The 15,909-nt window shown below is 40.9% G+C and overlaps 1 long non-coding RNA gene across 2 annotated transcripts in view; it reads right to left on the bottom strand.

Moving 5' to 3' along the window:
• Positions 1–15,909, bottom strand: part of LOC139030876 (uncharacterized) — an 89,599-nt gene that overhangs the window by 2,971 nt on the left and 70,719 nt on the right. The window contains exon 4 of one of the 2 annotated variants that reach the window (XR_011483317.1): positions 7,133–7,353. The exons of the other annotated variant lie outside the window; for it this stretch is intronic. This is a non-coding gene — a long non-coding RNA (uncharacterized lncRNA). Of the gene's footprint in view, positions 1–7,132; positions 7,354–15,909 lie in introns of those variants that run through there. 2 annotated transcript variants of the gene reach the window in all.

The raw sequence follows: 15,909 nt of genomic DNA, 5'->3' as shown, positions 1-15,909 counted from the left end.
GTCTGCTGATGGGCATCTAGGTTGCTTCCATGTCCTGGCTATTATAAACAGTGCTGCGATGAACACTGGGGTGCACATGTCTCTTTCAGATCTGGTTTCCTCAGTGTGTATGCCCAGGAGTGGGATTGCTGGGTCATATGGCAGTTCTATTTCCAGTTTTTTAAGAAATCTCCACACTGTTCTCCATAGTGGCTGTACTAGTTTGCATTCCCACCAACCGTGTAAGAGGGTTCCCTTTTCTCCACACCCTCTCCAGCATTTATTGCTTGTAGACTTTTGGATAGCAGCCATCCTGACTGGCGTGTAATGGTACCTCCTTGTGGTTTTGATTTGCATTTCTCTGATAATGAGTGATGTTGAGCATCTTTTCATATGTTTGTTAGCCATCTGTATGCCACCATCATCCTAATTCCAAAACCAGACAAAGATGCCACAAAAAAAGAAAACTACAGGCCAATATCACTGATGAACATAGATGCAAAAATCCTTAACAAAATTCTAGCAAACAGAATCCAACAACATATTAAAAAAATCATACATCATGACCAAGTGGGCTTTATCCCAGGAATGCAAGGATTCTTTAATATCTGCAAATCAATCAATGTAATACACCACAGTAACAAATTGAAAGATAAAAACCATATGATTATCTCAATAGATGCAGAGAAAGCCTTTGACAAAATTCAACACCCATTTATGATTAAAACTCTCCAGAAAGCAGGAATAGAAGGAACATACCTCAACATGATAAAAGCTATATATGACAAACCCACAGCAAGCATTACCCTCAGTGGTGAAAAATTGCAAGCATTTCCCCTGAAATCAGGAACAAGACAAGGGTGCCCACTCTCACCACTACTATTCAACAAAGTTTTGGAAGTTTTGACCACAGCAATCAGAGCAGAAACAGAAGTTAAAGGAATCCAGATAGGAAAAGAAGAAGTGAAACACTCGCTGTTTGCAGACGACATGATCCTCTACATAGAAAACCCTAAAGACTCTACCAGAAAATTACTAGAGCTAATCAACGAATACAGTAAAGTTGCAGGATATAAAATTAACACACAGAAATCCCTTGCATTCCTATACACTAACAAGGAGAAAACAGAAAGAGAAATTAAGGAAACAATACCATTCACCATTGCAGCAAAAAGAATAAAATACTTAGGAGTATATCTACCTAAAGAAACAAAAGACCTATACATAGAAAACTATAAAACACTGATGAAAGAAAGAGGACACAAACAGATGGAGAAACATACCGTGTTCATGGATTGGGAGAATCAATATTGTCAAAATGGCTATTCTACCCATAGCAATCTATAGATTCAATGCAATCCCTATCAAGCTACCAACGGTATTTTTCACAGAACTAGAACAAATAATTTCACAATTTGTATGGAAATACAAAAAACCTTGTATATTTTTTTAAGTATCTGCTTATCAGTATTGTTGCAAATATCTTCTCCCATTTAGTAGGTGACCTTTTCATGTTGATGGTTTCCTTTTTTATGCAAAGGCTATTTAGTTTGATGTCCCTTTTGTTTATTTTTGCCGTTCTTTTGCTTGCCTGAGGAAACATATCAAAACAAAAATTACTAAGGGTGATGACAAAGAATTTACTGCCTATGTTTTCTTCTAGAAGTTTTGTGGTTTCAGGTCTTACTTTTAAGTCTTAAATTCATTTTGAATTTACTTTTGTGCATTGTGTGAGAAAATAGTCCAGGTTGATTTTTTTTTTGCATGTAGTTGTTCAGTTTTCCCAGTACCATTTATTGCACTGAAACTGTCATTTTCCTCAGTGTATATTCTTGCTTCCTTTGTCATAGGTTAGTTGCCCATATAAAGTGTGGATTCATTTCTGGGCTCTATTCTGTTCCATCAATCTGTGTGTCTATTTTTGTGTCGGTGCCATTACTGTTCAGGTTAGTATAGCTTGAAATCAGGCAGCACGATAACTTTAGCTCTGTTCTTTCTCAAGATTGTTTTGGCTGCTGTTTCTTGTGTTTCTGTACAGATTTTAGAAGTATTTTCTGTTCTGCTGCTGCTGCTGCTGCTAAGTCGCATCAGTCGTGTCTGACTCTGTGAGACCCCATAAACAGCAGCCCACCAGGCTTCTCTCTCCCTGGGATTCTCCAGGCAAGAATACTGTTCTAGTTGTGTGAAAAATACTATGGTATTTTTGATATGGTATTTTGATAGGGGTTGTATTGAATCTGCAGATTGCCTTGGATAATATGGTCATTTTAACAATATTGATTCTTCTAATCCATGAGCGTGGTATGTCTTTCCCTCTCTGTGTCATGTTCAGTTTCTTTAATTAGCATCTTATAGTTTTCCAAGTACAAGTCTTTTACTTCCTTAGATATATTCCTAGGTATTTAGTTCCTTTTGATGTAATTATAAATGGTATTATTTTCCTATTTTCTCTTTCTGATAGTTCATTGTTAGTGTATAGAAACACAACAGATTCAACAGTATATTAATAGGATCACACACCGTAACCAAGTGGGATTATTGCTGGGGTTCAAGGATGGTTCAACATATGAAAACTGGTCAGTGTATTATAAACATTAACAGAGTGAAGGAAAAGGATCACATGGTTATCTCAATCGATGCAGAAAAAGCATTTGACAAAATTCACCACCCCTTTATGATAAAAACTCCAGAAAGTGAGCATAGAGGGAACCTACCTTAAGATAATAAAGGCTGTATATGACAAACCCACAGCTCGCATCATATTCAACAGTGAACAAGACAAGGGTATACACTCTTGCTACTTTTATTCAGCATAGTTTTGAAAGTACTAGCCATGGCAATCAGATGAAAAATAAATAAAAAGGAATCCAAATTGGAAAAGAAGTAAAACTGTCACTGTTTGCAGAAGGCATGAGCTATATATAGAAAATCCTAAAGATGCTACCAGAAGATTACTAGAGCTCATTAATGAGTTAAGTGAAGTTGCAGGATATAGGATTAATACACAGAAATCTTTTTCATTTCTATACAGTAACAATGAAAAGTCAGAAAGAGAAATTATGGAAACAGTCCCATTTACCATCACATCAAAAAGGATAAAATGCCCAGGAATAAACTTACCCAGGGCTCAGACAGTAAAGAATCTGCCTGCAATGTGGGAGACCCAGGTTCTACCCCCGGGTTGGGAAGATCCCCTGGAGAAAGGAATGCAACCCACTCCAGTGTTCTTGCCTGGAGAAGTCCGTGGACAGAGGAGACTGCGGGACTGCAGACTACCCCCAGGGTTGCAGAGAGTTGGATACGACGAGCAACTCACACACAAACACACACACATGCACGCGCGCACACACACACACACCACACACACACACGCACAGACAGACACACACACACCACACACACACACACACGCACTCACACGCGCGCACACACACACACACCACACACACACACCACACACACCACACACATCACACACACACACACACACTCACACACACACACACACACACACACACCACACACACCACACACACACACACACCACACACACACACACACCACACACACACACACACACACACACACACCACACACACACACCACACACACGCACACACACACACACACACACGCACACACACACACCACACACACACACACCACACACACACCACACACACGCACCACACACACACACACACCACACACACACACACACACACCACACACACACACACACCACACACACACACACCACACACACACACACACACACCACACACACACACACACCACACACACCACACACACCACAGACACACCACACACACCACACACACACACCACACACACACACACACCACACACACACACACCACACACACACCACACACACGCACCACACACACACACACGCACACACACACCATACACACACACACACCCCCCCCACACACACACCACACACACGCACACACACGCACACCACACACACACACACCACACACACCACACACACCACACACACACACACACCACACACACCACACACACCACAGACACACCACACACACACACCACACACACACACACCACACACACACACACACACCACACACACCACACACCACAGACACACACACACCACACACACACACACACACACACACACACACACACACACACACTACACACACACACACACCACACACACACACACACACACCCACACACTAACCAAGGAGACAAAAGGCCTGTACTCAGAAAACTGTAAGACGTTGATGAAAGAAATCAAACGTAATGCAAACGTAAGATAAATCGTATTTTTGGATTGAAAGAATCAATATTGTCAAAATGATTATACTACCCAAAGCAATCTACAGACTCAGTACCATCCCTATCAAATTACGATTTGCATTTTTCACAAAACCAGAACAAGAAAAATTTAAAATTTGTATAGAAGCACAAAAGATACCAAATGGCCAAGGCATTCCTGAGAAAGAAGAACAGCTGGAAGAATCAGGCTCCCTGACTGGAGACTATACTACAAAGCTGTAGTCATCGAAACAGTACTGGCACAAAAACAAGTATAGGCTAATGAAACCGGATAGAAAACGCAGCAATAACCCATGCACCTATGATGAATTAATCTACAACAAAGGAAGCAAGAATATAAAATAGAGAAAAGACAGTCGCAAAGTAAGTAGTGCTGGGAAAACTGGACAGCCACATGTAAAATAATGAAATTAGAACATTCTCTAACACCACACACAAAAATTAACTCAAAATAGATTAACAACCTAAATATAAGACTGGATACTATAAAACTCTTAGAGGGAAATAGGCAGAACACTCTTTGATGTGAATTGCAGCAGTGTCTTTCTGGAGCCACATCCTAGAGTAATGCAAATAAAAGCAAACAGATGGGGCCTAATTAAACCTAAAAACTTTCGCAGGTCCAAGGAAGCCATAAGCAAAACGAAAAGACAGCCACAGAATGGGAGAAAATACTTTGCAAATTAAGTGACTGACAAGGGATTAATCTTCAAAATATACAAACAACTCATGCACCTCAATATCAAGAAAACATGTAACCCTGGGCAGAAGATCAAAATAGACATTTCTTCAAAGAAAACAGAGATGGCCAAAAAGCACATGAAAAGATGCTTAACATCACTAATTATTCAGTTCAGTTCAGTTCAGTCGCTCAGTCGTGTCCGACTCTTTGTGACCCCATGAACCACAGCATGCTAGGCCTCCCTATCCATCACCAACTCCTGGAGTCCACCCAAACCCATGTCCATTGAGTCGGTGTTGCCATCCAACTATCTCATCCTCTGTCATTCCCTTCTCCTCCTGCCCTCAATCTTTCCCAGCATCAGGGTCTTTTCAAATGAGTCAGCTCTTCGCATCAGGTGCCCAAAGAACTCGAGTTTCAACTTCAACATTGGTCCTTCCAATGAACACCCAGGACTGATCTCCTTTAGGATGGACTGGCTGGATTTCCTTGCAGTCCAAGGGACTCTCAAGAGTCTTCTCCAACACCACAGTTCAAAAGCATCAATTCTTTGGTGCTCAGCTTTATTTAGTCCAACTCTCACATCCATACAAAACCACTGTAAAAACCATAGCCTTGACCAGATGGACCTTTGTTGGCAAAGTAATGTCTGCTTTTTAATATGCTGTCTAGGTTGGTCATAACTTTCCTTCCAAGGAATAAGCATCTTTTAATTTCATGGCTGCAATCACCATCTGCAGTGATTTTGGAGCCCCCCAAAAATAAAGTCAGCCACTCTTTCCCCATCTATTTGCCATGAAGTGATGGGACCAGATGCCACGATCTTAGATTTTTGAATGTTGAGCTTTAAGCCAACTTTTTCACTCTCCTCTTACACTTTCATCAAGAGGCTCTTTAGTTGTTCTTCACTTTCTGCCATAAGGGTGGTGTCATCTGCATATCTGAGGTTATTGCTATTTCTCCCAGCAATCTTGATTCCAGCTTGTGCTTCCTCCAGCTCAGCATTTCTCATGATGTACTCTGCATATAAGTTAAATAAGCAGGGTGACAATATACAGCCTTGATGTACTCCTTTTCCTATTTGGAACTAGTCTGTTGTTCCATGTCCAGTTCTAACTGTTGCTTCCTGACCTGCATATAGGTTTCTCAATAGGCAGGTCAGTTCGTCTGGTATTCCCATCTCTTTCAGAATTTTCCATAGTTTATTGTGATCCATGTAGTCAAAGGCTTTGGCATAGTCAATGAAGCAGAAATAGATGTTTTTCTGAAACTCTCTTGCTTTTTCGATGATCTAGTGGATGTTAGCAATTTGATCTCTGGTTTCTCTGCCTTTTCTAAAACCAGGTTGAACATCTGGAAGTTCACGGTTCACATATTGCTGAAGCCTGGCTTGGAGAATTTTAAGCATCACTTTACTAGCATGTGAGATGAGTGCAGTTGTGAAGTAGTTTGAGCATTCAGAAATGCAAATCAAAACTACCATGAGGTATCACCTCACATGGTCACAATGGCCATCATCAAAAATATCTACAAACAATAAGTGCTGAGAGAGAGTGTGGAGCAAAAGGAGCCCTTCTATACTGTTGGTGGGAATGTATATTGGTGCAGCCATTATGGGAAACAGTATGGAATTTCCTTAAACTAAAAAAAGTTGCAATGTGACCCAGCAATCCTGTTCCTGTCCAGGGAAAGCTATAATTTGAGAAGATACATGCAATCCATGTTCATAGCAGCACTATTGACAGTAGCCAAGACATGGGAGCAACCTAAGTGTCCATCGACAGAGGAATGGATAAAGAAGATGTGGAACACGTATACAGTGGAAAATTACTCAGCCAGGGAAAATAATGAAACAATGCCATTTGCAGTAATATCAATGGACTGAGAAATTATCATAGCCAGTGAAGTAAGTCAGAGAAAGACAAATATCATATGATAATCACTTATATGTGGAATCTAAAAAATGATACAAATGAACTTATTTACAAACAAACAGACTCATAGACTTTGAAAACCAACATGGTTTCCAAAGGGGAAAGTTAAAGGGGAGGGATAAATTAGGAGTTTGGGATTAACATATACACACTATTACATATAAAACAGATAACAAACAAGGCCTTGCTGTATAGCACAGGGAACTCTTTATTCTGTAATAACTTACATACACTGGAAAAGGATGGACACATGTATATTTAGTCACTGAATCACGTTGCTCTGTGTTGTTCAGTTGCTAAGCCGCGTCTGACTCTCTGCAACCCACAGGCTGCAGCCTGCCAGGCTTCCCTGTTCTCTGCTATCTCCCGGAGTTTGCTCATGTCCATTGAGTTGGTGATGCTATGTTGCTATACCTGAAACTAATACAACATTGTAAATCAACTATAATATAAAATCAAAATTTAAAGAGAATAACTCTGAAAATCTGGCAAACCATGGATTGGAAGAAAATATTCATTTGTCTGACAACTCTAATGTGAAAATGAGTTTCTATGGCTCAAGATAGGGGTGGCCAAATGGTACAGAATTTGCCTGCAGTGTGGGAGACCTGGGTTTGATTCCTGGGTTGGGAAGATCCCTGGAGAAGGGAATGGCAACACTTTAGTATTCTTGTGTGGAGAATTCTGTGGACAGAAGAGCCGGTGAGCTACAGGCCATGGGGCCAGAAAGATTGGACATGACTGAGTGACTGATACACACACATATATATGACTTAAGAATAAAAAACAATCCATTTTAAAAATTGGCAAAAACACTTAATGGACACTTACTTTACAAAGGAAGCTACATAATTGACCAATAAACACTGCAATAAGAAACTACACACTACACACCCACTAGGAAAGCAAAAATTTAACAGACCGCTGACAATATTTGTTACAATGTGCAAACAGAACTCTCATGCGTTACTGGTAGGAATATAAAATAATATCACTTCAAAAAAAGGTTTGGCAGTTTCATATAAAGTTAGACATTCATCTATCCCTTGACTGTGTTGTCCTGAACTCGGGGTTTTATTTAAGAGAAATGAAAATAAATCCACAAAAAGACTTGTATAAGAATGTCTACAACATAATAAGTTAACTTATTTATAATACCTAAAACCTGGAAACAATGAAATGTCTGTCAACAGGAGAATGAGTAAACAAATTATGGTGTATTTTTACCTTGGAATACTTCTCAGCAATAAAAAGGAATCAATCACTGACATATACAATAAGCCAGATGAAGCTCAGACATTATGCTGATTAAAAGCATGAGAGAACAGAGTACATACTTCATGATTCCGTGTATCTAGTATGGGTAAAAATAATCTGTGTTGGAAAAAAAATCAGAACAGTGGTTGCCTGGAGTGAGGGAGGGGACAAAGAATTGACTGGGATTAGAGAGAAGGAACTTTCTGGGCTGATGGAAGTGTTCTGTATCTTCATTGTGATATGGGTTACACAGATGTATCCACTGTCAAAATTGTTCAGTTAATATATAGACATCTAAACATATGTAACATTTACCTTAAAGAATAATTGAGGGCCTCCCTGCTGGTCCAGTGGTTAAGAATCCACTTTGCGATGCAGGGGACACCAGTTTGATCCCTAGTCTGGGACGATCCCACATGCCATGGAGCATCTAACCCCAATGCCACAACTCTATCAAGCCCGTGCTCCAGGGCCTGCGAGCCTCACCTACCGAGCCCACATGCCACAGTTACTGAAGCCCGGGCGCCCTAGAGCCTGTGCTCCAAGACAAGCCACTGCCGTGAGAAACCTGCGCATTACAGCTGGAGAAAATCCCTGCATAGCAAGAAAGACCCAGCACAGCCCAAAATAAAAATGAGTAAAACATAAATTCTTAGAAAAGCCCATGGACAGTGGGTGGAGGTATAGATTAAACAACATGGCAGAATGTTGGTAAGTGTCAAAACTGATTGAGATAGAGAATTCATTAAAATATACTTTGTAAATGAAATTTTCCACTATTTTTTTTAAACTGGAGGAAATGAATTAAAGATTAATATGCACTGAATTCTAAGTACTATATTTTTTTCAAAAAGAAAGTGAGAACTGGTATAACTACACAGTCTTTGCTAGGCAGAAAACTGAGTGCTAAACAATTAGAAAATCATTGTTTTGTTCATTCCTGCCCTTGGGAGAGAGAAGGAAGGGCAGCCTGAAGAATGAAACAGGATAATCTTCGTCTGCAGCAACCAGACCACACTATTCAGCAATTTAACTTCCTCTTCTCAAGGGGACAGAGATATCCAGGCAAGATATTACCAAACCTAGTTATTTGTTAATTAAAATCACTTCAGAACAATATCCTGAGTGAATAATTAATTAAATGTTAATTTATGTTGCTGATAATATTGCACTTGAATTTTGGAACTTTTCCCCTGAATTTTAAATATTTGAGAAGCAAGAGCTAAGTATTCTCCTAATAACCTGCATTTTTTCCCCTCATATTTTCTGTTTTCTTTTCCCTGCTGATTTCTACTGCTAACTTTGACAATGCAAGTGGTAGAGTTCCCAAACAGAATGAATTTGGTTTTATAGAAATGAGCAAGTAGAGTATCTGGGATTTTATAAGGATGATATTTTTTCAACAGGTATTAAGGCTAAGTTGAGAAAAAAAAAAAAAGGGTGGCCCAGTGGGTAAGGATCTGCCTTGTGGTGCGGGGACGTGGGTTTGATCCCTGGTCAGAGAACTAAGATTCCACATGTTTTGGGGCGACTCCACCCGCGCACCACAGCCACTCAGCCGGCATGGCACGACAGAGGTCCTGAACGCCGCGCCCGAGACCGCAGGCGGCCAAGTAGGTAGCCCAGTGGAAGAAGTCAGCGCTGGTGACACCTGAGTGCGAGCTGGCAGCTCCTGACTGCGGTCTGCGTTTGTGTCGCCTCTCATCGAAGGTGGTACATAATGGGGAAAAAATCAAACTGGGTCTAGAAAACTCTACCATAATGCTTCCTTATCTGAGCACTAGTAAATCCCAGAGTTCCAGAGCAAAGGCCAAAGCTTTGTGCACGTCCCTTCCAAATCTGGATCGGCAGGGTCAAAGCCAGGCGTGCCTGGAGGGGCCAGGCTGGTCCCTGGAGTGGCTAGTCATTGGTAGCAGGCCCTGAGGAGTTTGCGCCAAGAGGCGGGACTCAGGACTCACCAAGGGAAGCACAGCGCCCCTCCCCTGCATTTTCCCAAACCCAGCAGGAGGAGGAGAGTCAATCTGAGGGAAGAAATAGATATTGCATTAATTCAGTAAATTCTTATTTTAAGTTTTACTTTCTGGCCGTGCTGCCTGGCATGTGGGATCTTAGTTCCCCGACCAGGGATCAAACTCATGCCTCTTGCATTGGAAGCATGGAGTCTTAACCACTGGACCACAAGGGCAGGCCCAGTAAATATTTACTAAGTACTGACTGTCTACTCTATACTATATACTAGGGATACGGAAATGTCCATCTTGGATTGGATCTTTGTTGTCATGGGGAATAGCTGCACCAAAGAGGAAGAAATGTGGGGTGCTTTGGGGCTGTAAAGTCTGCTCCCCAACTTAGAGGAACTGACACTTAAACTGAGGCCTGAGTTTGAGGAGGAATTAGCAAGTCCAGGGGGAGTGGAAGGAGACTTCCACACAAGAGGAAGCTGTGTGAAGGGCTTAGAAGGGGGCAGGGACAGTGAGAGAAAGGTTGTGGGAAGGGATAGTGAGGAATAAAGTATCTGGTTCTCAAGGAAACTGGTACCCAATTCCCAGGGAGATGAGAAGCTCTGTAACTTGAGTGTCAGAAAAGGTAAACCGTGGGAAAGAATGAAATACTCTGTAAATGGTTTGGAGAAAACTGGACATCTGGAAAAAAGTTAAATGCTTAAGTTATTTCTATACCAAAATAAGTCCCAGAGATATCAAAGATGTTAATAGAAAAGAAAGCCATAAAAATACCAGAACATGGGAGAATTTTAAACATAATCTTAGATTGGGAAAGCCTAAAGTGACACAAAAATTACAAAACCATAAAAGCTGCTATTGATACTCTTAACAGCATTTTTAATCTTCAAAAAAAGAAGATAAAAAATATTTTCAACCCAGTAGCATGAAAGATGTTATAGTAAAGTGATGACTGTTTACATCTATATAAAAAACAACAGAAAAATGAGCAAATACCATAAACAGAGAATACAAATAGGTACCTCTTTAAGCATAAGATTTATGTGACCTTATTTGTAGTAAGAGATGTACAAGCTATGACATACTGTTTTCACCTAAGAGGTTTACAAGGGTCAAAAATATAATATACATCAAACTAAAGTACTTCTTCATAACAAAGGGAACCACTAACAAAATGAAAGGCAACTTACTGGATGGTAGAAAATATTTGCAAATCATATATCTGAGAAGTGGTTAATATCCAAAATATAGCAAGAACTCCTATAACTCCCCCCAAGCAACCTGATTAAAAAAACAGGCAGAGGGTCTGAATAGACAGTTTTCCAAAGAAGACATATAGATGGCTAACAGGTATTTGAAAAGACGCTCCACATCATTTATCATCATGGAAATGCAAATCAAAACTACAGTGAAATTATCACCCCCTGCCTGTTAGAATGACTGTTGTAAAAAAGACGAGAAATAATGTGTTGGTGAGGATGGATGTGGAGAAAAAGGAATCCTTGTGTGCTGTTGGTGGAAATGTAAATTGGTGCAGCCACCGTGGAAAACGGTGTGTGTGGGTGTGAGACTCGGTAGCGTCTGCCTCTTGGCGACCCCATGGACTATAGCCCACCAAGATCCTCTGTCCGTGGAATTCTCCAGGCAAGAATACTGGAGTGGGTTGCCATTTCTTCTCGAGGGGATCTTCCCAACCTCGTGATTGAACACATATACATACAGGTGTCTAGAATATTCCTATAAGTAAATACAATGAGCTATCTCAGGTGGCTCAGTGGTAAAGAATCTGCCTGCAGATACAGGAGACACAGAAGACATGGGTTTAATCCCTGGGTTGGGAAGATCCCTTGGAGAAAAAAATGGCAACCCACTCCAGTGTTCTTGCCTGGAGAATCCCATGGACAGAGGAGCCTGGTGGGCTACCGTCCATGGGGCTGCAAAGATTCGGACACGACTGAGCACGCATGCAATGAATAGGTCTCCACCAGGGAACGTGAACTAGATGTTGGAGAGGGAGGAAATGTTACTATTTGCTGTGTACAATTTTGAACCTTTTGAATTTTGTACATGTGCATCTAGTAACTAAAAAATTAAATGTGCACTTATTCATAATTTTAAAAAACCTGTTATGTCAGTATAACCAGTGCCTTTGTTCTAAGTGTGAGCAAATCATTGCAGTGTTAACCTCAATGTTGTTAAATATACGATAAATTTGTTTTCATCATATTAGTTTCATTTTTTAAGCTATAATCTCAAGCACACCTATTTTTGAAAGTGTCTACCATTAAATTCCCATTTTAATTGAATTCTGTTTCAGGAGTCTTATTGCTGGCATTAGTTATCTTTGATAATGAGGAGTCCCACATTCCCATTTCCAAAGCTACAGTGCATACTAATTTCACCGTAATCTCAGCAGTACTTAGCACAGACCTTGTTTGTTCATTCTCATTGCACTACCGTACACGCAGAATGTGCCATCATAGCCATTTTTAAGTGCGCAGTTCAGTGGTAATAAGTACATTCATACTGTACAGCCAGTACCATCCTCCATCTCCAGCACTCTTTCTTCTTGCGAAATGGAAACTCGATGCCCTTTAAACAGTTCCCCAGTCTTCACTCCCTGACCCCCCAGTAACCAGTGTTCTACTTTCTGTCTCTGTGATTTTGACTACTGTTAAGTACCTGAGAAATTTGTGAGGATTAAACTTGTTTACATATAAAGACTTAGAAGGATGACTGGCACAGGTGTTACTAGCTGTTGTTGTCTAGCTGTTACTGTCCAGTAGAACTTTCTGTGATGATGAAATGGTTTTTTAATTTTTTTTATTTTTATTAGTTGGAGGCTAATTACTTTACAATATTGTAGTGGGTTTTGTCATACATTGACAAGAATCAGCCATGGATTTACATGTATTCCCCATCCCGATCCCCCCTCCCACCTCCCTGATGAAATGGTTTTTACCTGAACTATCCAGGAAATGTATGTGGTTATTCAGTCTTGAGCTGTGGCTAGTGAGACTGAGGCATAGCGGTCCAGTGGTTGGGACTGCAAGCCTCCAATACAGGGGGTGTGGGTTTGATCACTGAACAGGGAAACTAAGATCCCGCATGCCAAGTGATGCAGCCAAAATAAATAAATAAAATCATTGAGTTTTTTTTTTTTTAAAGGAATGGCATTTTATATTTTATTTAATTTTAATTAACTAAAATTTTTTAGTCACATGTGATTAGTAACTGCCCTATTGAACAGCAAGAATCTAGAGCTTAGAGGAGAGGCTAGGCCTGGGGTTACAGATGGAGCTGTCACTTTATGGCTGATAGTTGAAGCTGTAAGAATGAAGGGAGATAAATGAAATGGGAAGGGCAGAGGGCTGAGGATTAGAAGCTAGCGAATAGTAGCATTTCAGGTTTTTTCAGAGAAAGAAGACATGGAGACATGGGAAAAAGACCAAGAGCAGACCAGATGCCCTGTAAGAAAAACAAGACAATTCCAAGAGAGGGAGCGGTCACCAGCTTACGTATCATGAATGGAGTGAATACGATAAAACCGAAAATATCGTTGACCGTATCTGTGTGCTGGAGGCAGGTTTTGTAACTTTGCAGGTGGTGGTGGGGGAGATGGGCTGTGCAGTGGAATCTGAGGCGCCCTTTGTAATGCCTCTGCCTTCTCTGGTGACTGTGTGCAGAAGCCCTTATGAAGGCATTGGCTTTGAGTGCTTGCAGAGGAAAAATTTCAATACTAATTTCCATGACTGGTTCTGGAGACATTTTAAAGACAACACTGTATGCACTGCTTTCTACAACACAACCCCATTGGTCTGCACCCCACAGGCTGGCAAGGTCTGCACCTGCCCAGCTTTAAGGCCTAAGAAAGAGCTTGGAGTCAGCAACAGCATCAGTGGTTTAGTGGATGGGAGAGCCTACGTGTCTCAAGCAGGGTCCTGGGGTTGGACCTGACTGTGTGCGGCAGACAGATGGTGGGCAGGACCTGGCGGCAGGCTTCCTCCTGCTGGGTGGGGCGGGGAAAGTGCCAGTCACTGGGGGAATTGATGTCAGCTTGGCTCAAGAGTTCCCAGGGAAACCAGCAGAGGGGCATGCCCCTCACAGCCCCTTCGATAAGAACAGTCACTAGGTGGGGCCTTGGGCAAGTAGGTAGGAAGGACAGTCATGTGAGCTGGGAAAGCAGGCAGAGTTCGAGCAACGGATATGCAGAGAGTGAGAGGACAGTCATCTTCAGTGGCCTCACCATACACCCCATAAATCACTGTTATAAGGCACTGGAAGATTATGGTGGCTGTTTCCTTATTAAAATGTTAACGCGTGAGTCCAATTGATGGTTTTCAAACCAGAAGGATCAGTCTCATTTAATTATATTGACCAAATTGATTTTTAAACCAGCAGAATTCTTTGTAGTGTTCAAGAAGTCATTATGTTCTACCCAAGCAAGAGGAATGGGCCACCTTGGGATTCGCTGCTGGAATTTTCCTTTATGACAATACACTGGGAACTAAATAATTTGTCCTAAAGAGACTCTCTCATCAAGGTTCACCAAACCTGTCTTGATGAATTTTTCAAAAGCTCATGAGGAGGTTTACCGATTATACTTTCAAGGGTTCATTTGATGAGCTTCACTTGGTTGCAGTCTGCATATTGCTCCAATGGGCGAAAATGGTTACGGAAGGTCTGCTGGAACTCAACTGTGAACTAAATTCTAATATGACCTAAAGTTGTGTGCTTGCAATTACTGCACAGCAAATTCTCATACCATTTCTGCAAAAGTAGGGAGCAAATATCAAGTCCTTTTGGGCAGTGAGGGAGACTGTGACAGAAAGCAGGAAGATCACTCAAGATGATACAGTAACCTGGTGCAGAACCATTAAGGTCAGTTTTTCTCTGAGCCGCCCTCCTGCGTTTGCTTCTGCAGCAGCTATCATTATGGTGTTGTGGTTTAAACAAACTGCAATTTCAACTCACACAGACATGCTGTCCTTCCATATTGAAACAAATTCCCTTCTCTTCTGTGGCCTCTCAAAATTTTGCTCCTCAAAGTGTGGTCCTTGGCCCAGCAGCAACTTCATTAAGTGGAAGATAGTTAGAAATGCCCAGATTCTACTAAACCAATCTGCACTGATTCACATGCAAGTCAAAGGCAAGAAGCCCTCTCTGAAGGGACTTGATGGGTTCAAGACAGTGGTTGGCCACCTTGGCTGCATATTAAAATTGCCAGAGCTGCTTTTAGCCATGAGGTTCCTGGAGATCCCAAACTCAAGGGTTCTGATTTCATTGATTTCCAGGTGGGACCTGGGTATACTTGAGTTTTAAAACTTTCACAGGTGATTCTACTGTGTAGGCTTGAGATTTCCTGCTTTAGAATCATGTTCCATCTAGGTGCCCTTATTTTCAAATTCATTATTCTGAAAACAAAGCAAAACAATATATTCTATATATTTCATATAGTATTTTTTGTTGCTGCATAAAAGAAATCCAGGAATTCAGAATTTTTCTCATTCAATCCATTCACTAATTAAATAACTTAAAAAAAAACCACCAAAACCAAATGTTTTCAGTCATGCCTAGCAGACCCTGCTAATGCAATCTTTTGCTTTATGTTAAAACCTATTCAGTGTCTCAGAAAATGCAAGGGAAGAAATAGAAGACAAAGAGAGATGTTTTGCTTTTATCCATTATTATGGTAGGATAAGCACTGCGTATCACAAGAGAAAAGAATTTCAATTAAGAAATTCAGAGCCCATGTGAA

The sequence above is a fragment of the Odocoileus virginianus genome, chromosome 24 (genome assembly GCF_023699985.2).
Source record: "Odocoileus virginianus isolate 20LAN1187 ecotype Illinois chromosome 24, Ovbor_1.2, whole genome shotgun sequence".
Taxonomy (NCBI): domain Eukaryota; kingdom Metazoa; phylum Chordata; class Mammalia; order Artiodactyla; family Cervidae; genus Odocoileus; species Odocoileus virginianus.
The sequence above is the reverse complement of the archived record's forward strand: the minus strand, read 5'-3'. Positions and strand labels throughout refer to the sequence as shown.